The 26,517-nt window shown below is 43.1% G+C and overlaps 1 long non-coding RNA gene and 1 pseudogene across 1 annotated transcript in view; one reads left to right on the forward strand and one right to left on the reverse strand.

The window, feature by feature from the left end:
* The window catches only part of LOC103694470 (uncharacterized), a 93,061-nt gene extending 68,009 nt beyond the window's left edge, over positions 1–25,052 (reverse strand). The window contains exons 1-5 of the long non-coding RNA XR_010061509.1: positions 20,267–25,052; positions 19,719–19,857; positions 18,945–19,074; positions 17,818–18,018; positions 12,490–12,589 (exon numbers count right to left, since the gene is read on the reverse strand). This is a non-coding gene — a long non-coding RNA (uncharacterized LOC103694470). The remainder of the gene's footprint in view (positions 1–12,489; positions 12,590–17,817; positions 18,019–18,944; positions 19,075–19,718; positions 19,858–20,266) is intronic.
* Positions 9,351–11,778, forward strand: Nop2-ps2 (NOP2 nucleolar protein, pseudogene 2; annotated as a pseudogene).
* Positions 25,053–26,517: the final 1,465 nt, after the last annotated feature.

Genomic DNA, 26,517 nt, shown 5'->3' on the forward strand with positions numbered 1-26,517 from the left:
CAGATGCCCTTCAACAGAGAAATGGATACAGAAAATGTGGTACATCTACACAATGGAATATTACTCAGCTATCAAAAACAATGACTTTATGAAATTCGTAGGCAAATGGTTGGAAATGGAAAATATCATGCTGAGTGAGGTAACCCAATCACAGAAAAACACACATAGTATGCACTCATTGATAAGTGGCTATTAGCCCAAATGCTTGAATTACCCTCGATGCCTAGAACAAATGAAACTCAAGACGGATGATCAAAATGTGAATGCTTCACTCCTTCTTTAAAAGGGGAATAAGAATACCCTTGGCATGGAATAGAGAGACAAAGATTAAAACAGAGACAGAAGGAAAACCCATTCAGAGCCTGCCCCACATGTGGCCCATACATATACAGCCACCCAATTAGACAAGATGGATGAAGCAAAGAAGTGCAGGCCGACAGGAACCGGATGTAGATCGCTCCTGAGAGACACAGCCAGAATACAGCAAATACAGAGGCGAATGCCAGCAGCAAACCACTGAACTGAGAATAGGACCCCCGTTGAAGGAATCAGAGAAAGAACTGGAAGAGCCTGAAGGGGCTCGAGACCCCATATGTACAACAATGCCAAGCAACCAGAGCTTCCAGGGACTAAGCCACTACCTAAAGACTATACATGGACTGACCCTGGACTCTGACCTCATAGGCAGCAATGAATAGCCTAGTAAGAGCACCAGTGGAAGAGGAAGCCCTGGGTCCTGCTAAGATTGAACCCCCAGTGAACTAGATTGTTGGGGGGAGGGCGGCAATGGGGCGAGGATGGGGAGGGGAACACCCATAAAGAAGGGGAGGGGGAGGGATTAGGGGGATGTTTGCCCGGAAACCAGGAAAGGGAATAACACTCGAAATGTATATAAGAAATACTCAAGTTAATAAAAAAAAAGAATCATATGACAAAAGACACTAAACATACATGTATATGTGTCTTAATAATGCCCATATTATTGTATTTTAAATTTATTTTAATTCTATATGAATCCACTTTAGTTTGATTTGATATGGGTAAGTCCACCTCTTCTCCTTCCTGGGTCCCCCTATCTCATATACCTTCCAATTTTCTCTCAACTTTAGACACATACACACACACACACACACACACACACACACACACACACACACACCCTACTGAGTCCAGTTCCTCGTCTACATATGAGGCTGTCTGGTGTAGCAGGATTATTGTATAGGGGGCCCACCTCTGAGTTACTTTTCTTTTCTGGAAGCCAGTGATGGTTTGTAGCTTATTAACTATAAGTAAAACCTTATAAAACATCTCTTGCTTAAGAATAGAATATTCCTTAAGGTGGAGTATTAACTGATAATATAGATTAATCTTCTACAGCTGTTGTGTAAGCAACTGTAGTTGTTGAGAGTTCCTGAGTGCTACTTCCTTTAATGTCCAGAAGACAGGACCAGCCATTCCTTCCTGTTGGCACCTGTGTTGGGAACAGAGCCTCAGCTCTGGATCCCAACCCATTCAGCCCACACCCCAGTTGCAGCGAGACTCTCCAAGTATTCTGAGACATCCAGTATCACAGGTGAGACCCCAACTTCACCCCAATACCCAGCTTAACTGGGTCCACCAGAACCTGGGACACAGATGCCCTGCCCACCAGAAACCTGTGCTCTAACCAGTTTGCACCTGTACCTGGAGCAGAGCCTCTGCTCTGCTCTGGATCCCAACCTACTCAGCCAACACCCCAGTAGCATGGTTCTGACTCTCCAGGATCACTGGACCACAGGTTCACAGGTATGACAGGCTCCAGTCAGAGACAGCAAGACCAACTAACACCAGAGATAACCAGATGGTAGAGGCAAGCACAGGAACCTAAGCAACAGAAACCAAGACTACTTTGCATCAACAGAGCCCAGTTCTCCTACCATAGCAAGTCCTGGATATCCCAACACACCAGAAAAGCAAGATTTGGACTCAAAAATCACATCTCATGATGATCATAGAGGACATCAAGAAGGACATAAATAAGCCCCTTAAAGAAATATAGGACAACACAGGTAAACAGATAGAAGCATAAAACATAAAGAGGAAACATTAAAAAATCCATTAAAGAATTACAGGAAAACACAATCAAACAGGTGAAGGAATTGAACAAAACTGTCCAGGTTCTAAAAGTGGAAATAGAAACAATAAAGAAAACACAAAGGGAGACAATCCTAGAGATAGAAAAGCTAGAAAAGAGATCAGGAGTCATAGACGCAAGCATAACCAACATAATACGAGAGAGAGAGAGAGAGAGAGAGAGAGAGAGAGAGAGAGAGAGAGAGAGAGAGAGAGAGAGAGAGAGAGAGAGAGAGAGAGAAGATACCATGGAAAATATTGACACAACAGTCAAAGAAAATGCAAAATGCAAAAAGCTCCTAACCCAAAACATACAGGAAATCCAGGACTCAATGAGAAGATCAAACCTAAGGATAATAGGTATAGAAGAGAGTGAAGACTCCCAACTTAAAGGACCAGTAAATATCTTCAACAAAATCATAGAAGAAAACTTCCCTAACTTAAAAAAAGAGATGCCCATACAAGAAGCATACATAACTCCAAATAGATTGGACCAGAAAAGAAATTCCTCCCATCACATAATAGTTTAAACACCAAATGCAGAAAACAAAGAAAGAATATTAAAAGCAGTAAGGGAAAAAGGTCAAGTAACATATAACAGCAGACCTATCATAATTACACCAGACCTCCCAACAGAGAATCTAAAAGCCAGAAAATCCTGGACAGATGTCATATCTGTTTCATCTACAGATTAATACTATCCAAAAAAGGACAAATTATGCAGAATAGTTGACTGATAAACTCTGCCAAGACAGGGTGATCAGCCCTTCAAAATCTGCATTTCAAGAGTCTGTCAGTTGATTTTGGGCCAGAAGGCTGAAGACTTGTGCTCACATGTTGCTAACGGGGGACTGTGCTAGTGGAGATTTGTCTCTACAACCTCTCAGTTCTAGAAGCCGTGTTAGGCTTCCTATGTGTATAAATATTTGGTAATTCAAAGATTTCTGACGGGGTTGAAGATGATTATAGTCTCATAGCCTATCAGACTGTTTAACTCTAAATATACATGTTTTATTGGATAGTTATCAGATAGTATACAAGCTAGCCAAGCTATAATATGGATATTAAGCCTTTCTTAAGCTGGAATAGATAACTGAATGTTCTGTTTAATGGATATAAAGATGGACTGGGTGTTGAGTATATCATATGCTTGATAAATTCAAGAATGGTAATAATTGTACTCAATTTATATATAAGTGAAAAGGCTTTTTAACTGGACAAAAAGGGGGAAATGTTGGGTTTGCCCGGGAGTTATCTGTATTTTGGTGCTAATTCCACTGCCCCAAGGACAGCTGCCTTGTCACCTCCTCAGGGATCAGGTGACTTCACCATAACCTTCTCCCCATTGAATTTGTAAAGTACAGGTGAGGGGCAGGTACAGGATAGGTGAAAGCCTGTCATTGGAGAAGAAAGAAGGATGGGTGGGAGAGAAGTTTGAAGGATGAGGAGGAGACTGGGACAGAGAGGAGAAGAGAGAGAGAGAGAGAGAGAGAGAGAGAGAGAGAGAGAGAGAGAGAGAGAGAGAGAGAGAGAGAGAGAGAGAAGCCGTGGCCAGATAATGGAGGCTGACGTAAAGATTCTGCTCTGTGTATTTACAGGTTGTTATTAATGTTTTCAAGGGATGGATGGTACCGGGCTTTGTATGTTTAAGTGGGCAATTATATCTTATCAATTGGGTAAAAAAAAAAAAGGTCGCCCAACCAAAAACAAACAAACAAAAAAGCCCAGGATCACGTGGTTTTAGTGCAGAATTCTGTCAGACCTTCAAAGACCTGATATCAATACTTCCCAAACTATTCCACAAAATAGAAACAGAAGGAACACTACACAATTCTTTCTGTGAAACCATAGTTATACTGATAACTAAAGCACAAAATGCCCCAACCGAGAAAGAACTTCAGACCAATTTCCCTTATGAATATTGATGCAAAATGCTCAATAATATTCTTGCAAACCAAACCCAAGAACACACTAAAATGATCATTCATCATGATCAAGTAGGCTTCATCCCAGGGAAGCAGGGATGGTTCAATATACAAAACCACATCCATGTAATCCACTATATAAACAAACTCAAAGAAAAAAAAACCACGTAATTATCTCATTAGATGCTGAGAAAGCCTTTGACAAAATTCAACACCCCTTCATGTTAAAAGTATTGGAGAGATCAGGAACTCAATGTTCATACCTAAATATAATAAAAGCAATATACAGCAAACCAATAGCCAACACCAAACTAAATGGAGAGAAACTTGAGGCAATTCCAGTAGAATCAGGGACAAAACAAGGCTGCATACTGTCTCGCTACCTATTCAATATAGTACTTGAAGTCCTAGCTGCAGCAATTACACAAAGAGATCAAAGGGATACAAATTGGGAAGGAGGAAGTCAAGTTATGATATTTGCAGATGATATGATAGTATTCATAAGCAATCCCCAAAAATCCTACAGCTGATAAACAACTTCAGCAAAATGGCTGGATAGAAAATTTGCTCGAACAAAGCATTAGTCTTCCTCTACTCAAGGGATAAATGGACTGAGAAAGAAATTAGGGAAACAACACTCTTCACAATGGTCACAAATAATATAAATTATCTTGACTCTAACCAAGCAAGTGAAATATCAAGAACTTCAAGACCCTGAAGAAAGAAATTGAAGTAGGTCTGAGAAGATGGAAGGATCTCCCATGCTCATGGATTGGCAAGAGTAATATAGTAAAAAAATGGCCATCTTAACAAAAGCAATCTACAGATTCAATGCAATACCCATCAATTTCTTCATAGAGTTAAAAAGAGCAATTCTCAAATTCATTTGGAATAACAAAAAACCCAGGATACCTAAAACTATCCTCAACAATAAAAGGACTTCTGGGGGAATCACTATCCCTGAACTCAAGCAGTATTACAGAGCAATAGTGATAAAAACTGCATGGTATTGGTACAGAGACAGACAGACAGACCAGTGGAATAGAATTGAAGACCCAGAAATGAACCCACATACCTATGGGCACTTGATTTTTGACAAAGGAGCCAAAACCATCCAATGGAAAAAAGATAGCATTTTCAGCAAATGGTGCTGGTTCAACTGGAGGTCAGCATGTAGAAGAATGCAGATCGATCCATGCTTATCACCATGTACAAAGCTTAAGTCCAAGTGGATCAATGACCTCCACATAAAACCAAATACACTCAAATTAACAGAGGAGAAAGTGGGGAAGTGTCTTGAATACATGGGCACAGGGAAATTTTCCTGAACAGAACACCAATGGTTTATGCTCTAAGATAAAAACAAATTGACAAATGGGACCTCATAACATTGAAAAGTTTCTGTAAGGCAAAAGACACTGTCATTAGGACAAAACAGCAACCAAAGACTTGGAAAAGATCTGTACCAACCCTATAACACATAGAGGGCTAATATTCAATATATACAAAGAACTCAAGAAGTTAGACTCCAGAGAATCAAATAACCCTATTAAAAATGGGGTACAGAGCTAAACAAAGAATTCTCAACTGAGGAATATCGAATGGCCAAGAGGCACCTAAAGAAATGTTCAACATCCTTAGTCATCAGGGAAATGCCAATCAAAACAACTCTGAGATTCCACCTCACACCAGTGAGAATGGCTAAGATCAAAAACTCAGGTGACAACAGATGCTGGCGAGGATGTGGAGAAAGAGGAATGAATACTCCTCCATTGTTGGTGGGATTTCAAGCTGGTACAACCACTCTGGAAATCAGTCTGGAGATTCCTCAGAAAATTGGAAATAGTTCGGCCTGAAGTTCCAGATATACCACTACTGGGCATATACCCAAAAAATGCTCCAACATATAACGAGGACACATTCTCCACTATGTTTATAGCTTCCTCGTTATAATAGCCAGAAGCTGGAAAAAACCCAGAAGTCCCTCAACAGAGATAACTTCATGAAATTCTTAGGCAAATGGATGGAACTAGAAAATATCATCCTGAGCGAGGTAACCCAATCACAAAAGAACACACATGGTATGTACTCACTGATAAGTGGATATTAGCCCAAAAGCCCACAATGCCCATGATACAACCCACAGAGCATATAGAGCTTAGATGGAAGGAAGACCAGGGTGTGGATGCTTAAATCGTGCTTTGAGCAGGGAATAGGATGATAGAGGGAGGTGTAGGGAGTGGGAGACCTTGGAGGGAGAGAGAAGGGGGTGATAATAAAGCGGGCAATATCAGGTACCAGGGGGGATAAGGAAATGTGGATAGCCACTGGAGGGTGACAGACACCAGGAATACAAGAGGCTTCCAGGACCCATAGGGGATGATTTTTAGCAGAGAAGTGGAGATAGATCACCTCAAGTAGATAGGCATGGTGTCCAGTAGAGGGATGGGACCTCCCACCCATCTCAAAGTTTCTAACCCAGAAACTATCCTGTCCAATGGAAGAACAGGGACAAAAAATGGAGCAGAGACTGAAGGAAAGACCATCTGGGCACTGTCCCTGCAAACACCAAACCAGACACTGTTGCCATTGCCAGGAGGCACTTGCTGACAGGAACCTGGTGTGGCTGCTCCTTGGGAGGTTCAGCCCACATCTGACCAATGCAGATGTGGATATTTAGAGCCAACCATCAGAATGAGCTCAGGGACCCTGGCGGGAGAAGCTGGCAGAAGAACTGGGGGAGCTGAGGGAAATTGCAACCCCATAGGAAGAACAACATCAGCTAGCCCGACCACACAGTGCTCCCAGGGGTTAGACCACCAACCAAGGAGTGTACAGGGAGGGGTCCATGGATCCAGATACATATGTAGCAGAGGATGGCCTTGTCTGACATCAGTGACAAGACCCTTGGTGTCTTGTGTGGTTTGATGCCACAACTAGGGAGATGCTGGAGGGGTGGGGCAGGAGACCATGGGTGGGTGGGTAGGGGAGCACCCTCATAGAAGCCAAGGGAATGGAGAAGAGGGAGGTAGTGGGATGGGGGCTTGTGGAGGGTAATGGGAGGAGGGAAATATCATTTGAGAGGTAAATGAATGGAATGATTAATTTAAAAAATACCAAAATAAACCAACAAAAAAGAATGTTGTTGAGCATAAAAAATGTTCAGAAGACAGTTTTACATTGTTCCTTGAGCCTGGGGGAAGAGGGCATGATAGAAAGGTCCCATATGAGTAGGAGATTTCCACAGCCACTTATTCCCTATATTTTGATGATCTGATGAGGAGAGTAAGCTAGACTGATCTATGTATATTAGGATAAGTATTTAGAAATCAATTAGAAAGTATATCAGTTTAGCAAAGTTATAATAGTATGTTCTCCACTAAGGTCTATGACCTTTCTATGAGTTCTTGGGCAGATTTACTCACATCAGACATGAGTTCCTACCTATTGGAGGAGGAGGCCTTAAGTCCAATCAGATGGCTCCTGTTTCTCCCCAAGATATTTGTGCTAGTATTGAATCATTGAGCATAACTTGCTAGGTGATTTTCACAGGGTTCATAGCAAGGCAAGACTGCACATTTTCTCTCTTCGAAGCCTTCCTAGCTACTGCAGTATTATGGAAGCTGGTCATTTAGGAAGGAGGCTTCCAGTTCAGTACCAGCTTGATTTCTCCCAGTCCTGTGACCAGATAGTGTGGAATCTTCAGCAATGGAGTCTTACCCTTAAATTCTGACCCTATATTTTGGGACCTATGTGACCAACAACTCCAATGGAGGTGTCCCAATCCCTGGGACTGGTCTTTTTCTTTAAGAATTTTCTAGAATTTCTAGAAGGAACATTATCTACTCCCCCATGTAGAGCAATTCCAATTAGACTATTTTTAATATACATCTATTAGGAAGTTTATAAAGTTCTAGGCTTACTCAGAAAAACTTTGACTCAAAATGTGTCCTGCCTAAAAGATGCCCATGGATAAAGGTGGAGCAGAGACTGAAGGAACAGTCAACCAATGACTGCCCCAGCTTGAGACCCACCCCATCGGAGAGAGCCAACCACTGACACTATTATTGATACTCTGCTATACTTTAAGACAGGAATCTAGCATAACTACCTTCTGAGAGGCTTCATCCAGCAGTTGGTGGAAATACATGCAGGGACCCACAGCCAAATATTAGGAGGAGCTCTGGGAGTCCTGAGGAAGGGACAGGGGAAGGATTGAGCCTTTTCAAGCATTCTCAGTGTTATTTATCCCTACTTCCGCTCCCTCTTTGTTAAAAGTACACACTGTAAAGAGAAAGTTAAGTAAGTTCACACAGAGTGAATAAACCTGTGCATTACAGCATGCCTATATTCTAACATAACAACAACAATAATAAGTAATAGGACTAAATAATACAATAAAATAATTTTTAAAAGAAAACACTGGGCTAGAGGGATGGCTCAGAGGTTAAGAGTACTGAGTGCTCTTCCAGAGCGCATCAGTTCAGTTCCCAGCACCCAAATGATGACTTAAAACTGTCTGTAACTCCAATTACAGGGAATCTGAAGTCTTCTTATGACCTTTAAGCACCAGACATGCCTGTGGTACACAGACATACATACAGGCAAAACAACCATACACAGAAAATAAAAATAAATAAATCTTTTTTAAAAATTTAAAGAGTAAAATAAATATAAAAAATAAACATATTTAAAAAGAACTAAAACCTTTTAACCTTTATTTAGCTGGTGTGTGTGTGCATGCGGGAGTGTGCCCATGCCTGTGCACACACATATGTGTAAAAGTGACAGTATACTTGTAGAGGTCAGAGTACAACTTATAGGAATTGGTTCTCAACATGTGGTTCGTGGAGATGGATCCTAGCCCATCAGACTTTGGGGCAAGTTTCCCTATCCACTGGGCAATATTGGCAGCTAAAAATGAAATTATAAAACTGAAAAATTAATAATAATTGAAATTAAGTAAAAACTTGGTAGAATGATCATGATAGAAGACAGAGCTTGCATAAAATGAAAAGAAATTGCCCAATCTTAAAATAGAGATAAAACAGGTATAAAGGGTTTCCTAGGGGTTTACAGGAGATAACATGTCTCTTCTAAGTTCCAGAAAGAGAGGAGAAAAAGGTAAAACAATATTTGAGAGAGCCATTAATTGAAATATCTCAAATTTATGCAAGGCATATATGTAATCAAGAAGTGGAATGATATTTTGATAGATAAATCAAAAGAAATGCATGCTAAGATCATCATAAGCTTCTGAAATGAAAAAAAATATAAATCTTTTAGTAAGAAAAATGAAGATATGGGCTGCCTCTGAACTCTTCCCCAAGCGCACGTGGAGAGGGCCTTGGCTGGAGGCACTGGGTCTGCCGGAACCAGTCCTAGGCAAGCCGAGCCTTCAGTTATCATGGGGCGCAAGTTGGATCCTATGAAGAAGAAGCGTGGGCCCGGCCGAAAGGCTCGAAAGCAGAAGGGTGCAGAGACCGAACTGATCAGATTTTTGCCTGCAGCTGGCGATGAGAATTTCAAGAGCTGTCCAGTCGTGTTCAGAAGGGGGCGGCCAAGAGGAGGTCAGGGTCTGTTGAAGTCCCTAAGCCAAATAAGTCTCCTGGGATCAAAACATTGCCTGGAGAGTTACCCAAAGGAGCAGTCTAGGTTCGAGGTAAGAAGCGCCCAGCACCAATTCAAAACAGTGATGGGGACAAAGAGGAAGACTCTGAGGAAGAAGGTGTGGTGACCCAGGGGGAACTTTAGGGCTTTGAGGGCAGTAGTGAAGATATGGTGGACGACTATGGAGCTGACTTGGAGGATGAGGAGGAAAAGTTGTTGCCTATTGAAAGAGCTGCTCTGAAGCAGAAGGCCTGGGACCCCACAGATGGGGCCCAGTGGAGTGAGGAGGACACTGATGAAAATGAAGATGAAGGTGTTACCCCTGAGTCCCACCCCAGAAAGACTGACAAAGCAGAGGGGGATTTGCAGATTAATGTGGAAGACGAGGAAGCTTTTGTGCTGCTTCCTGCTGGAGAGATAGACCAGGATGCCCAGGCTCCAGACCTGCAGCGAGTTCACAAGCGCATCCAGGATACAGTAGGAGTGCTTCGGGATTTTGGGGCTCAGCGAGAAGAAGGCCAGTCTCGAACTGAGTATCTGAGTCGGCTTCAGAAGGATCTGGCCACCTATTATTCTTATGGAGACTTCCTGTTGAGCAAGCTCATGGAGCTGTTCCCGCTGTCTGAGTTGATAAGAGTTCTTCGAAGCTAATGAGGTGCCCTGACCAATCACCCTTCGGACCAACACCTTGAAAACCCATCGCCAAGACCTTGCTCAGGCTCTGATCAATCGTGGGGTTAATCTGGATCCATTGGGAAAGTGGTCAAAGTCTGGACTTGTGGTATATGATACTTCAGTGCCTATTGGTGCTACTCCTGAGTACCTAGCTGGACACTATATGCTGCAGGGAGCTTCGAGTATGCTGCCTGTCATGGCCTTGGCACCTCAGGAGCATGAGCGGATCTTGGACATGTGTTGTGCTCCTGGAGGGAAGACCAGCTACATAGCTCAGCTGATGAAGAACACGGGTGTGATCCTTGCCAATGACGCCAATGCAGAGTGGCTCAAGAGTGTCGTGGGCAACCTGCACCGTTTGGGAGTCACCAACACCATTATCAGCCACTATGATGGGCGCCAGTTCCCCAAGGTGGTGGGGGGCTTTGATCGAGTGCTTCTGGAGTGCTCCTTGTAGTGGCACAGGAGTCGTCTCCAAAGACCCTGCTGTGAAGACGAACAAGGATGAGGACATCCAGCGCTGTGCCCTCCTTCAGAAGGAATTGCTGCTCAGTGCTATAGACTCAGTCAACTCTGCCTCCAAGGCCGGAGGCTACGTGGTTCCATTACGGTGGAAGAGAACGAGTGGGTGGTGGACTATGCCTTGAAGAAGAGGAATGTGCGGCTGGTGCCCACCGGCCTGGACTTCGGGCAGGTAGGTTTTACCCGCTTCTGAGAAAGGTGCTTTCACCCCACTCTGTGGGTCACCCAACGCTTCTACCCTCACACTCACAATATGGATGGTTTCTTTATAGCCAAGTTCAAGAAGTTTTCCAATTCTATTCCCCAGCCCCACTCAGGAAACTCGGCAGCAGCTACTCCTACAGAACCTGACCTGAAGGGTCAGGTCACCCCAAAGTCTGAGAAGAGTAGTCAGCCCACCAAGAAAGCCCACAGTGCTGCAAAGGCAAAGCAGCAACATTCCAAGAAGCCCTTCCAGAAGATGAATGGCATTTCCAAAGGGCCAGGCTTGCCCACTGAACCTTCTGTCCCAAATGTCCAAGTGTCTGCCAGGCTTCCGGAAAGCAGTCTGTCTGATGGGAAAGCCAAAGTGAAACAGAAGAGGGCTGGAAAGCTGAAGCAGCAGGGAACCAAGCAGAGTGCCCCTCCTCCCAAGGTCGGGGACCTGGGGACACCTGCTATGCAGACTCCCTCTGAAATCAGTGCCACCCCAAGGCCTAAGTCCCCTAGGAAAGCCAAAAATAGAGAGAAAGTAAAGCCACAGTTATCAGAGCAGCCTGCTAAGGGAGCTGCTTCCTTGAAAGAAGATGCTGCCCCAAGGGACCCTCTGTTCCCACCGCGGCTCACCACAGTTCCACCAGGCCCCCACCAGCAAAGAGGAGGAAATCTATGACCAAGGGCAGCAGCCAGCCACTGTTGTCTTAAATGGACTTGGAAACTCACTGACATCATCTCTGGGTTGGGACTGTTAGAGCCTGTTGCAAGGATGGCCTCCCCTGTGCATACATATGAAATTTAATATACATATTACCACCCCTAAAATAAAGAAAAATGAAAATATGATTATATGCCATTATTCATCATGCATGTGTATAAAATACTGTACCAAACTGAATGGTAATGTGCTTTCATTGGAAAATATTTACTCTCAAAGGATGTACCACACATTTTTAAGTGCTAAAATAAATAAGTTCTTAACTATTAATTTCATGTCTGCTTAAATAGATTTCTGAAGGACAAGACACTTACAGATGCAAACAAACTAAACAGAGCTGAAAACATTTACTGGAGTATGATTAACCCTCACAATCTACTACAGAGGGCTAGAGAGACCGCTCGGCAGTTACTAGCATATACTGCTCTTCTAGAGGACTGGAGCTCAGATCGCAGCACCCAGGTCAGGTAGTTCCCAGTAACCTTTAACTCCAATTCCAGGGGATCTGACACCCTCTTCTAGACCTCACGAACTGTACTCACATGTGCTCATGCACACAGAAATAGACACATAAATGACAATGACATGCCGATCTTTAAAAATTCTACTATGGAAACATTTTCAGAAAGATAGGAAGACAGATCATTAAAGGAAAGAAAAATAGGAAGAGTGCAAATGCAAATTTCTTCTTCCACTTGACAGTTTTGTTCATATTATGATGGAAGGTGTTACCTGTCATCTGGTAGGGCCCTTTTTTTTTTTTAAACTGGGATGGCAATCATTGGCAGAAGAAGAAGAGCAGGTCTCTGGCAGAGTTTATATTCCTTGCCACCTGTCAAGGCAAAGCAGATAGAGCTGACAAACAAGAGCAGCCACAAATGGTTTATCCTAGTGTTCCAGCTCTTCTGTGTCCTTAAGATTCTAGGACCCTAACTCTACAAGTGCTCCAGCTCCTGTGTGGTCTAGGAACTCTGGATTCTTCAGCTCCTGGCAGTGAATAGCACTGAGGCTTCCGAGCCTATGTTTCAGGATTCCTTAGCTCGTCATAGTGGCCAGTGTTAACTGAGATCCTTTGCACCTACTTTTTTAGGTAAGACAACTCTTTGGAACACATTCGGTGCTCGGGACCTGTAGATTTTCTTCCTTGGCTATTTAAAGTCTTCTGTTCTGAATCTCTAGTTCTCTGCTCACTCCCTAGTTCTTCTTGTTCATGTCACGGTGTTTCTTCTGTGGCTCTCAATGTTATGTCCATTTCTTCATGTTACCAAGTGTACTAATGATAAATATCAAAAATAGCCAACAAAATGCCACTTATAAAAGCTGTCTTCCTAGTCTAACATTGCAAACTAGGGGAGGCAGTACAGGAGGGTGTCTCCTGGCTGGCTCACTGAGTGAGCTGAACAACCTGCTTCTGTAGTTGTAAAAGGAGTGTTTACACCAATCTCAGCAGCCTTTCATGCCAACAAAGGATTACATTTCCATCAAGCATCCATTGTCTCTTTTGCACCAGTTTACAACAGTCCATATGCCTCCGTTTAGTCTGAAGTAAAAGGTTCCTGGCAAAGTCCTCAAAAGCTACTTGAAACACTTGCTGGCCAGGCCACAATCAAGCCTGCTCAAAACTGGCAGCGCTATTATAAGGGTGGTTCAGTTGGCTGCTTGATAGTGCTTTTTTTTTTTTTTGCACAGAGCAACTGGAACAGCAAGGCAGAGCTTCCATGAGCTGTGAATTCAGGAATCAAATCAGCCCATCTCTCATCATTTTTGCTTATTTACAGTGGAAAAACCCATCAGAAGGACTCTTAAGAATACGAACACATTATATTTATTTTAACCTTGTTTAATACTTCTCATAACCTGTACAGAGGCCCACAGGCTTGTCCCTCTCATGTGTCTTAGAAATCCATATCTCAATGCTCAGGCCAAAGGTTCTTTGAAATGGGTGAGATAAAAGGGCATAAGCAGAAGTGAGATTTACACGTTTCACTTAACATGGTCAGACACCTGTACAACTTGACTGGGGAAACTCATGGATGCATCATGGCAGAAGACATCATGTAGTACAATCCAACCACTGCCAAGAGGGAAACAGTGAAAGCCGTTCAAAATTATCAATGTTGAGGTAAGTAAGAAATCCCAGAAGAATGAGGTAAAGCAAGGGAACAGAAGCGATAGAATGGCGAGGACGTGGAGAAAGAGGAACACTCCTCCATTGTTGGTGGGATTGCAGACTGGTAAAACCATTCTGGAAATCAGTCTGGAGGTTCCTCAGAAAATTGGACATTGAACTGCCTGAGGATCCAGCTATACCTCTCTTGGGCATATACCCAAAAGATGCCTCAACATATAAAAGAGACACGTGCTCCACTATGTTCATCGCAGCCTTATTTATAATAGCCAGAAGCTGGAAAGAACCCAGATGCCCTTCAACAGAGGAATGGATACAGAAAATGTGGTACATCTACACAATGGAATATTACTCAGCTATCAAAAACAACGAGTTTATGAAATTCGTAGGCAAATGGTTGGAACTGGAAAATATCATCCTGAGTGAGCTAACCCAATCACAGAAAGACATACATGGTATGCACTCATTGATAAGTGGCTATTAGCCCAAATGCTTGAATTACCCTAGATCCCTAGAACAAACGAAACTCAAGACGGATGATCAAAATGTGAATGCTTCACTCCTTCTTTAAATGAGGAAAAAGAATACCCTTGGCAGGGAAGGGAGAGGCAAAGATTAAAACAGAGACTGAAGGAACACCCATTCAGAGCCTGCCCCACATGTGGCCCATACATATACAGCCACCCAATTAGACAAGATGGATGAAGCAAAGAAGTGCAGACTGACAGGAGCCGGATGTAGATCGCTCCTGAGAGACACAGCCAGAATACAGCAAATACAGAGGCGAATGCCAGCAGCAAACCACTGAACTGAGAATAGGTCCCCCGTTGAAGGAATCAGAGAAAGAACTGGAAGAGCTTGAAGGGGCTCGAGACCCCAAAAGTACAACAATGCCAAGCAACCAGAGCTTCCAGGGACTAAGCCACTACCTAAAGACTATATATACATGGACTGACCCTGGACTCTGACCCCATAGGTAGCAATGAATATCCTAGTAAGAGCACCAGTGGAAGGGGAAGCCCTGGGTCCTGCTAAGACTGAACCCCCAGTGAACTAGTCTATGGGGGGAGGGCGGCAATGGGGGGAGGGTTGGGAGGGGAACACCCATAAGGAAGGGGAGGGGGGAGGGGGATGTTTGCCCGGAAACTGGGAAAGGGAATAACACTCGAAATGTATATAAGAAATACTCAAGTTAATAAAAAAAAAAAAGAATGACAGACTTTGCTAATCTTGCTTTGGAAAACCCATCCATCACAGGTAAAGCATCGGTTCTATTGGTGCACATTATTTTCTTATCACCACAACCAATAGGAAATCACTAAATATTCTCTCTCTCTCTCTCTCTCTCTCTCTCTCTCTCTCTCTCTCTCTCCCCTTCCCTTTCGTTTTGTTCATGAACTTTATTTTTCCTCCATTAACTTTTTATTTATTCACTTTTTATACCAATCTCAGCTCCTCCTAGTCCAGCCCTTACAAATCCCCTACTAGGGTACTACTCGACCCTGGAACATCTAGTCCCAGCAAACTAAGCACATTCTCTCATTGAGGCCAGATGAGGCTTTGCAGCAATGGAAAGGGATCCAAAGGCCCACCACAGAGTCAGAGACTGCATCTGCTCCAATTGTTGGAAGGCCCACAAGAAGCACAAGCTGCGCATCTGTTACAAATGTGGGGGGGGGGTTACAGCTTCTGTGTGTTCTTTGGTTGGTGGTAAAGTTTCTGTGAGGCCCCAAGGGCCCAGGTTACTTGACTCTGTAGGTCTTCTTGTGGTGCCCTTCACCCCTCCAGATCCTTCAGTCCTTCTCCCTACTCTTCCTCAAGACTCCCCTAGGGGAATCTCAGTAATTCTTAATACAGTATTGCTAATTTGTTTCTACACAAGTCACTTCATTGGGTAGAAGTCAGTTGTTTTTCTGTGTATTTTAAAAGAACGACCTTTTGGTAGTCTGATATTTTATTGTTGTTGTATGAATCTTTATTCCACCTTTCCCCCTTCTTTAGGGGTAAATTGCTCTATGGTTGATTTATCTGGTCACTGATACTTGAAATTCATGTTATCACTTTTAACTACTACTTTAGCAGTGTGCCTCAAACAATGATAAAGTTTTCATTCCACTAAGATTATTTTAAGTGAGCTGTACGTTTTAAAGAAAATAACCTGCAAAGGGCAAGTGGGCAAAAAGCAAATGCGACCTTCTTCCATGGCCTTTGATGGGGACTACAAGCAGAATGTGTGTCCCAGGTTGAGGGTGGGTCTCCTGAGTTCAAATATTCCAGAATTAGGGTGGATCTTCTCTCCTCAAATGAGCCAATCAAGAAAATCCCCCATCAACTTCTCCAGCTGGTTAAATTACACTTGATTCCATAGGTAGTAGTCAAGTTGATAACTAAAATTGTCCATAACAAAAAGACAGAGTTAAAACTATTTTTATTCAAAGAAAATAGAATTTTCTAGTGTAGTTACAAAAGAAAAAAATAAAAAGAAAAGAAAATGGAAGTAAATGCTTCAGTTTTCTGAACACCATGAACCAGATTAACTATATTAAAAAAAGAGAATGATTTTAAATTTAAAACACCATGAAAGAGCTTCAGCTAAAAAATTACTAAATTATGAAAGGGGATCTCTTTTTTAAAAGATTTATTTTTATTTATTTTTTATTTCATGTATGTTTCATGCAGCTGTCTTCAGACACACCAGAAAAGGGCATTGTATTCCATTACAGATGGTTGTGAGATACCATGTGGTTGCTGGGATTTGAACTCAGGACCTCTGGAATAGCAGTCAGTGCTCTTAGCTGTTGAGCCATCTCTCCAGCCTGGATCTACTTTTTAAAACTGTAAATCAGGATGTTTCAATGTCCAGGTGAAAACAATGTTGGAGTGGAGAAACCTGGGAACACAACCTTAAGAGATTGGCCAAGCAGACCCGAGCAGTGACGGAGTAAGGAGACTTCATGTGCACTGGGAAGAAAGGAAGGCAGAGCTTTACACTGCCGAGCTGCATGGTGGACAACACCCACCGTGCCACAGACATAGAGCGGGAGGAACAGTGGACACCGGTTCTCACAGCATTTGATCTCACACTCTTGTGCTAGCATACATTTGGATTGTGTGACAATGTGTAATTTATCTCCATATATTTCTTTTATGTAATTATCACTAAGAGAAGCCCAAAAGGAGGTACAGTGGTAGGACTAGTCTCAGACCTAGGATTGCAGTGAGAGACTTCATAATGGCTCTATAAAGAGGGAACTGATTTCTGTCCATCACGTGACAGGTCTGGAAGCAGATGCTTGAGTCTCAGGTAAGATCCCAGCTCCTCTAGGTGAACCTAACCTAAGAACTCAAGAGATCCGTGGCCTACATCAGACAGTGGGAACCCAGAAAACAAAAGTGTGCTGCTTACACGCCTACACGACGATGATTTTTCTTGTAGTTGTAGACAAATTTGTTCCTATCCCTGTGTAGTACGGGGCTGAATGTCTAAGCATAACCATCAGTCTTGGCTAATTGCTGGCTGGGAATGGTTAACTGTCTCCAGGTTCCTCTCCAGTGGCATAGCGTCTGATTCCCCAGGTTTTTCTGTTTCCCAAAGGCCAGAATCTTTTAAAGGAAACTTCTAGGAAGTTTCAGTTCTACAACCCCAATTTATGCAATGGAAATTTCCTTGTTTCTGATACCTAGGGGATCCAGATTCAAGGCACGCACCAACATCGTATTCCACCTTCAAAACAAATTCTCCTATCTCTTTTTATCCCAACACAAGCATGTGCTGAAAGTGGGCCTAAGCACACAGAGGTCACACCAGCTAACATTTAAAGTCCAGGTGTGAGGGAGGCAGTGTTTGACCAGGATCCTGTATTATTATCAAACATGCTCATTGGAAGAAGTTAGAGGGGCAGGAAGTGGAACAGCCCTGAGGCCAGTGGTACCTTAATTTCAGTGGCTGCACTCATAGTCCAGAGACAGTTGATTTGGCAGCAGTGTCCTTCTGTGGCTTTCCAATTTCTTGACCTGGGTGTGGTGGATCCATGCTGTAAGGCCACCTGTCTTCACAGCCTTCCAAGTGGAGAGAATCACTCACAGGGACCTTCCCCAGTTGGTTTCAGTGCCTCTTTGGCCACCATCTTAACCTAGACAGTATCAGTGGACGCAAACAAGGGGAAACTGCTGGTGGACTCTGAGGTCTGCTAAGTCCTTTCTCCAGTCCAAAGAATAACCTGTACAGAGAACTGGAGGGTCTGTGGTGACTTGAGAAGGAAACGGTTAGAGAGTTCTGCCAACTGCTGGTCTCTGAGCCTGGGAAGCAGTGGGGGAGGTCTTGCAAACATAATCTCATAGGGGGCAAATCCTTTCCTGTACAGGGTGGAGTAGGCCGGATGCAAAGCAAATGAAGGAGGCCAGCATCCAAGGGAGGATGCCTACCATCCTTCTCTGGACTCTAATGAGAGTTTTGTTAGTTTCTTTTAGTGGCCTCTTCATTCTTCTTACCTGGCCAGAACTCTGAGGTCTATACGCACAAGGAATTTTTCAATCTATGCCGAAAGCTTTAGCTATTAATTGAGGGAGTTTGGCTATGAAAGCTGGGTCAATATCAGACACCACTGCTAGGCAGAGGCCAAATCAGGACACCAGTTCCTGGAGGTGCTTCTTTGCTACAATTTGAGCATTTCCAGTCCCGGTTGGGGAATGTTTCTTTCCACCCAGAAAAAGGTATCTTTTAAAAGCTAGCGAGTACATTATTCTCTCCTGCCAGGCTGGATCTGGGTGAAGTGAGTTTTCCCAGAATTCACCAGTATATTGGTCTCTGATTCTGACAGCTTCGTGGGTAAGGATTCTTTGTTTTGGATCCACTTTTACATAACCTGGCATCTACCTAAGTTATGCTACACTAGGCTGTGTATAACATAACATATGTATAACATACCCTGCCTGGTCTGGTCAACTCAGAAAGATTTGGGGAACCTGGATGAGAAGCCTGGTGAATGTTAGTTGTCAGAGTCCTGTCAGTTAGTTGCTTCTTAGAGAGTGATCTTTCCCTCTGGTGTCCTCCACCAACCTGAGGGTTTGAGCTGTCCATTTCTTCCTCATCATGGAGTCTCAGGCAGTATCGAATTTGTGGTTTGTCATCAGAATATCAATAGGTCCCACTGGTTGTAGGCTGTTTGTCAGGCATCCAGGTCAGCAGCCTGGCAGCAGAAGAGAGTAGTTTACTATGAAGCCAAATAGCCTCGAGGAGGGCCAAGACTTTTTTTTAACATGTTTTATCCCAGCAGTGAGAAGTCTTCATTCTTGATAGACCACACCATGGACATGCCCAGTAGGTTAACCATAAGGATGGATGGTCTGTGTATTTTTCTGGGGAGAGGTACCTGGCTTAGGCCCAAATCGTTTCAGTTAAAGTAACAACCCCATCTCTCAAATACCTGGTTTTATCTTTCATCTCCCAACAGTCAGAGATGAGCACCTGTGTCATCAGGCAGGAGGGTGGCTCAACTGATGGAGGGGGGTGTCTCAAACCTGACTTGAGGGTGGGCCAGGAGTAGGAATGATACTGGGTCACACAGTCATTAGCCAGGATTCTGGTCCTCCTTAGTGGAAGCCTCCACTCTGTCAAGGAGTGCTGTGATTAAAAGATCCTGACCTGGAGTTAACTTGTGTGCTTTCTTTCATTAGACTAGCAGTAGCCACAACAGCTCTTAGACAGATGGGCCAGCCTGTGGTTAGCAGGTCCAACTGTTTACACCACAGGGCATTTCCATGTCCCCAACGTTTAGGTCAAACCTCTTTTGTTTAGTTGAGTCTCAGTGGAGATTAGGAGCTAGTGTCTCACCTTGTGCTGAACTGTAGTAGCCTTTCTCCTGATCTACAGTAGCCTTGGTACTGGTCGATTGCATCCTCAGTACTAGTCTGTACGAGCCTTTGTGCTGACCGATAATAGGCTTGCTAGAGGCAGAAATATCCATCTGTACCTAAGAACATTTGAACCCATCTTTAGTCTTGGGAGTTGGGATCTGAAGGATTGTAGCAATCCTACTCTGAGACAGACAGGGTCCTTCTGCCTCCCCTCAGCAGGTAGCCTACATACGTAACCTCTGATATTCTAGGCTGGCTTTCTTAGCTGATATTCTGTAGCCCACAGTGTGTAGCTCCTGCAGGAGTCCCTCAGTGGCCCTTTAATAATCTATCTTCCCGGAAACCTCAAAGGAAGGGAAGGGGGTTTGCATGTAGCATCTTGAAACCCTGGGGCAACCTAGTCCTGATATTTTGACTGCTGTAATTTCCCAGTGTGCTTGTCCATTTGAAAGCCGAGATGGGTTGACTCACTTCTGCCAATGGGAGTACAAAGAATGCACCTTTTAGATCAAAGACAGTATGTACCTATTTCTCTGGATGAATCAGACCCATAAGATTTGGAGGTTCCAGGTCCTCACAGGCAGCAGAAGTTTGTCCCATGGTGACACCCAGGGCACCAGGATGTCTGTCTGTTCATTCAGGCAATACGGAGGATGGCAATATTTCCTTCTGTTTCCAGGGCCACGGGGTCTTGTTTAATGTGGATGAAAGTAGTTGAACGGGTTAGTTAAACAATTATAGGAGCTTGGGGTTGGGCCAGTCCTAGTGGTTGGCTTCTCCTTACAGAGGATATGAAACCAAAATTCTGCTGGGTATGTATGTTTAACCATGATTTATCATCAGAAGAGATGGTGGCCTTCAGTTTATGCACAAGATGTCTCAAGTGTTCTCTGTTTTTAAGCACCCTTTAAGCAGCTGGGACCTACCTTTCTTTGAAAATTTAAAAACTTTTATAAATTTTCTAATATCTGTGGCTGAATGGGTGAACTCTTAGTAGGGGTTTACTGCTGTGGACAGACATCATGACCAAGGCAGCTCTTACAAGAACAACATTTAATTGGGGTTGGCTTACAGATTCAGAAGTTCAAGTCATCATATTCAAGGCAGGAGTATGGTAGCATCCAGGCAGGCAGGGTTCAGGAAGAGCTGAGAATTCTAAGTCTTCATCTGAAGGCTCCTACTCTAAGACTCCCTTTCAGGCAGCTAGGATTAGGGTAATATATCTCACAGCCACAGTGACACATCTACTCCAACAAGGCCACACCTCCTCATAGTACCACTCCCTGGCCCAAGCATATACGAACTATCACAAGAGAAAAAGGAAATCTTTTCAGCAGCTGTCTTTAAATCTTTTAAAAAAACGGTTCTAGTGAATAACATTTAAAATCTTCTTGATCAGTGCTGGATAACGTTCTGTCCAGGCTGCAGTATCTGGCTGTGGTCTGATGTGCCCCACTCCTTTCCACCATCCCAGGGACATTACTTTATAAAACAGTTTTAAGAGAATGGTGGGTTTTTCAGATCATTGGTTTAAAAGGTATTATGAATCAAGAAAGAGAAAGGAGTAGAACTTTCTTAATTCCTTCAAACATTCCTCCTGCCTGGAGCTGCTTAGATATGCATGGAGGAATCAAGGAAATGGATATATCTGTTAATTCACATACTCTCTTGTTTACATACAGAACATGAATGTCTAAGAGCCTCCCCATGACATCCACATTCTCCTATGCCTAGCTCTAGACAGACACCTCCTGCACAGGCTTTACCTGGTGAGTCCCATGGGAACCAAGCCAGCCCACACTAGGTCTACACTGTCAAGCTACACTAAGTGTATCTTCTGAATTTCCTTAGTGAGATTACCACAAAGAACCCACCTGTACCATCTCCAAATGTCACACACGACTAGTCCTGCTCACACAGTTGCTGCACTGGTCCAGCCTGAAGCTGGCCAGACTCTCACACCAGACACACAGAAAAAGAAAGAAGTCCACAGGCTGAGATCATATCACAGAAGCACACACAATATGAACAGCCAAAACAGCAGACCCAACCCGGAATGCAGTAATATTACAGAATTTTCCTCCAATGACAATTAGGACCCAGATCAACCCAAGGACACAGGTTGGAAATAATCATAAACATTATCAAAGACGGCAAGGAGTTTAAAGATCACATAAGGAAAGCTCAATGGATTGAAAGTAGGCAACAAGTGTGTGAGTGATGTCTAAAAAATATACAGGTAAATGAAATGGCAATGAAAAACTAAGATTTGAAACCTGAGTACAGTGAAGGGAGAGAAATAGTGAAGAGAACTTAAGCAGAAATGAAGATGTGACCCTGAAAGCGCCTCTCCTCATCTGAAGATCAAACTGAACTCAGTAACTGAGTAGGAAATGCAGGGAAAATCATTACTCGTTGAATGGGTCATGGGCAGGGCACAATATCAGGACGTGAATATAGAACAGAGAAAGTGAAGCACACTTGCAAAGCACAGGAAAGGAAAATAAAGACAGTCAAGGGACATAATGGAAGTCTGTGGCACCACGAAAGCCCAGAGGCTTGAGTGGAGGGTATAACAGAAGCAAAAGGATCTCAGGCTTTGATCAGATCATTAACAGGATCATAGAAAGAGATACTTAAAGTGAGAAAAGACACACCCACCCAGATAACTGAAAAACTTTATATAGCAAAGGGAGAGAACAAGAAACAAACACCCTGTTGCTCATTACTTGTAAAAGACTCTGGCACAGAATAACAAGAGAATACTGAAAGTTGAGGGAGGAAAAAAATGTCACAAGTGACACATGAAAGAAAACCCCTCAGAATGACAACCAACTTGTTAATGGAAACCTTAAAATCCAGAAGAACCTGAGAGATATCCTTTAATATCTAAAAGATGGCTACTGCCAGTCTGGACGAAAGTAGCTAGGAAACTGTGCTCCGCTCTGTTCATAGCAGCCTTATTTCTAATAGCCAGAAGCTGGAAAGAACCCAGTTGTACCTCAACAGAGGAATGGATACAGAAAATATGGTACATCTATCTACACAATGGAGTACTACTCAGCTATTAAAAACAATGACTTCATGAATTCATAGGCAAATGGATGGAACTAGAAAATATCACCCTAAGTGAGGTTAACCCAGACACAAAACAAACAAACAAACAAAAAAACCCACACATGGTATGCACTCACTGATAAGTGGATATTACCCAAAAGCTTGGATTACCCAAGATCCAATCCACAGACCACATGAAGCTCAAGAAGAAGGACAACCAAAGTGGGAATGCTTCAGTCCTTCTTAAAGGGGGCATAAAGATATTTGTAGGAGGAGATACAGAGACAAAGTGTGGAGCAGACACTGAAGGAAAGACCATCCAGAGACTTCCCCACCTGGGGATCCATCCCATATACAGTCACCAAACATAGACAATATTGCTGATGCCAAGAAGTGCATGCTGACAAGAGCCTGATATAGCTGTCTCCTGAGAGACTCTGCCAGAGCATGACAAATACAGAGGAGAATGCTCACAGCAAACCATTGAACTCAGAACAGGGTCTCCATTGGAGGAGTTAGAGAAAGGATTGAAGGAGCTGAAGGGAGTTGCAACCCCATAAGAACAACCACCCAAACCAGAGCTCCCAGGGATTAAACCACTACTCAGAGAGTACTCATGGACAGAACCATGGCTCCAGCTGCATATGTAGCAGAGGATGGCCTTGTTGGGCACCAAATGGAGGAGAAGACCTTGTTCCTGCCAAGGCTTGACCTCCCAGTGTAGGCGAATGTCAGGGTGTGGTGGCGAGAGGGGGTGGGTGGTTGGGTGGGGGGAAAGGGATAGCATTTTAAATGTAAATAAAAATTACCCAATTAAAAAAAGAACAAAAATTCCCCTCCCCCCAAAAAACCAAATCAAGAAATAAAAAGGAAAGGAAGAACGACTTGTTCCAATGCACACAGGCTAAAACACACGATGAGCAGTGGGTCTCACAGTGGACACTGGGAACAACTGTGGACAGGAGAGAGGAGGAAGCACAGCAAAGACACTGTAAAAACACGGACATACGAAGCCATCGATATTACAGCACAAAACAGACAAGTAATACACAAAGCGATACCCAACAGATGACAACAGTTAACACATATCTGTCAATAATATTAATGACATCAGCACCCTAATCCAAAGACACACTTTAACTGAATGAACTGATAAACAGAATTCAGTTCTCGGATATACAGAACTTCGTCTTACCTTCACTAGCATACAGTGAAGGAGTGGAAAGACTATTTGAGGCAGGTGAGACCAGGAACTAAGCAGGTATTACTATCCTGGTACCTAAGAAAGTAGACTTTAAACTAAGATACAAACAAACAACAAGGCCAAGAGATGAGGAAGGACAATTCGTATAGCATATATGTTCCAAACTGTGCAACCCAACTTCATAAAAATTAGATTGGACTTTAAAAGGCACAGATTAACTCCAATGCACCAACAACTGATGATGTCATTACCACACTTTCTCCAGTAGACTGGTCCTCTGCACAAGAAACATAAAAATAACAGAAATAATGGACACTACACATCTAGTGAGCCTAAGAGATATCTATGGCCATTCCCCTGAAATGCCAAAGATTGCAAACATATAACAGCCTAGGAGATCTTCCTAAAACAGACCACATCCTGGAATATGAAACAAACCTTAACCCAGTTAGGAACATTGAAAGGACTCCATGCATCCCATGTGCCTACCCTGGAATGGATCCTAAAATGAACAGGACAGGAATTCCCAGCACTTATGCACATGTAAACTCATAGAAATTAAACAACACTCAAAAAAAACATACATCAAGAGAAGAAGGTAGAGCTTCTTTGAATTAAATAAAAGCAAAGAGAACTCAAGCAATCTCGGATAGATTAAACATGGTCGCATGAATGCTATGGTTAGGTCTAAACTCCTGCATTAGCAAAAGTGAGAATGAGAACGAATAACTGTGCGTGGGGCAGCTCAAGGATTTGAAAGGACAAGAACAACAACACAAAAAGACATCAAGTAGATGGTGAGGACTAAACTAGGGAGGTAGAGACGAAGCAATGCCAAGAACCAACCAATCTAAGCACTGTTATTTTTATTTGTTTTCTATTTTTATTGTTCTATTATTTTAATTTGATTTTTTGCAAACAAATTAAGATAAATTAAGATCAACAATTCTTTTTGTCCAACTCACCAAATGAAAGGAAAATATAATCCCAATGAACAGACACACATGTGAACAGGGAAGCCCTTAGACCCACTCCAAGAAATTCAGAACATTGTAAGGAGATATATATATATATATATATATATATATATATATATATATATATATATATATATACATATATATATATGTGTGTGTGTGTGTATGTGTATAGATATATGTGTGTGTGTGTGTCATATATATATATATATATATATATATGTATATATATCTCCTCAAGTTAGAAAGTCTAAAAGAATTGGATGAATTATTAGATTCATGGGAACCAGGAAAGTTAAACTAAGAGGAGATGAACATGTTAAACAAATAAGAAGATTGAAACGATTTACAAAATCCTCCTGAGGAATAATGCCCTGGCCTAGATGCATTCAGAGGACAATTCTAACAGAGATTCAAAAATCTACAACCAATTTATGAACTATTTCAAAGCTAGAAACTAAAGCAGACCTTAGAAATGGCTTCCAGGTAGCCAGTTTTACTCTACTACAAAACCCTTTAAAGACAACAACAACAACAACAACAACAACAACAACAACAACAACAACAACAAGTGTACTGTAAGCCAATACGCCTCAGCAGTAGAGATGCAAATTTCTTCCATAGACTACTTGGAAACAGAGCAAAAGCATATATTTAAGAGATCATATGCTCTGTGGGCCCAGTAAGCCGGCTAGGCGCCCTTGGCAGGCTTGGCACAGGATACCCTTACTGTGCACATGCATAGTAGACCTACCCAGATGGGCACTACTGCAAAAACAGCAAAAATGAGGAGTGAGATGGGAGAAATGGAGGAGCCGAGCTGTGTGAGCAGGGCATGCGCTGTGGAGAGAGGTGGAACTACAGATGTGACTGCGGTCACTGGAAACAGAGAGGGCTGAGGTTGATGGTGAATTATGTATTGCCCAGTGGAGTTGACAGGATGGTGTGCAGCATCCTGGACCTTAAGCAGATGCAGGCTCAGCCCTCAAACAAAGCTACCTGGGCTAGAGAAAGATCACCCTAGATCTTGGCAATGATGGAGGCCCGAGATGAGCAATGGTGCATTTTCTGGATGGATGGATGGATGGTACTGATGTCCATTTTGGGTCAATGGCCCTGATGTGCCTGAGGTCTGGGTTGATGTCTGAGAACTAAGTTGTTACCTGATGACATATAAATATCCCTGTCCTGTGCCATTGTCTGGCTCATGTCTTGGGCCCGTGCTGCCCCCTAGGAACATACTGATGTTAGTGGCCTGCTCAGCCACCTCAGACCTTAGTGAGGATCTAGCCCTGGTACGGCTATGAGCCATGTCTAGGTCCATGGCCTTGATGCTTCCCCATGTGTCCTGGTGGGGATGGCCTGCACTACTGCCAAAGACCACATGGAAGTCTGCTGTCTGTGCTGAATCCTGAAGACAGCCTTGCTCCTGACCATGGGCAACGGTGAGAGGGTGGTGCACAGCCATGTGTGTGGTCTGTGATGTCTCCCAGCTCCATGGTCATGTCTGGCCTGTGTTGTCATAAAGGGCCATGTGT

This window comes from Rattus norvegicus, chromosome X, assembly GCF_036323735.1.
Source record: "Rattus norvegicus strain BN/NHsdMcwi chromosome X, GRCr8, whole genome shotgun sequence".
NCBI lineage: Eukaryota > Metazoa > Chordata > Mammalia > Rodentia > Muridae > Rattus > Rattus norvegicus.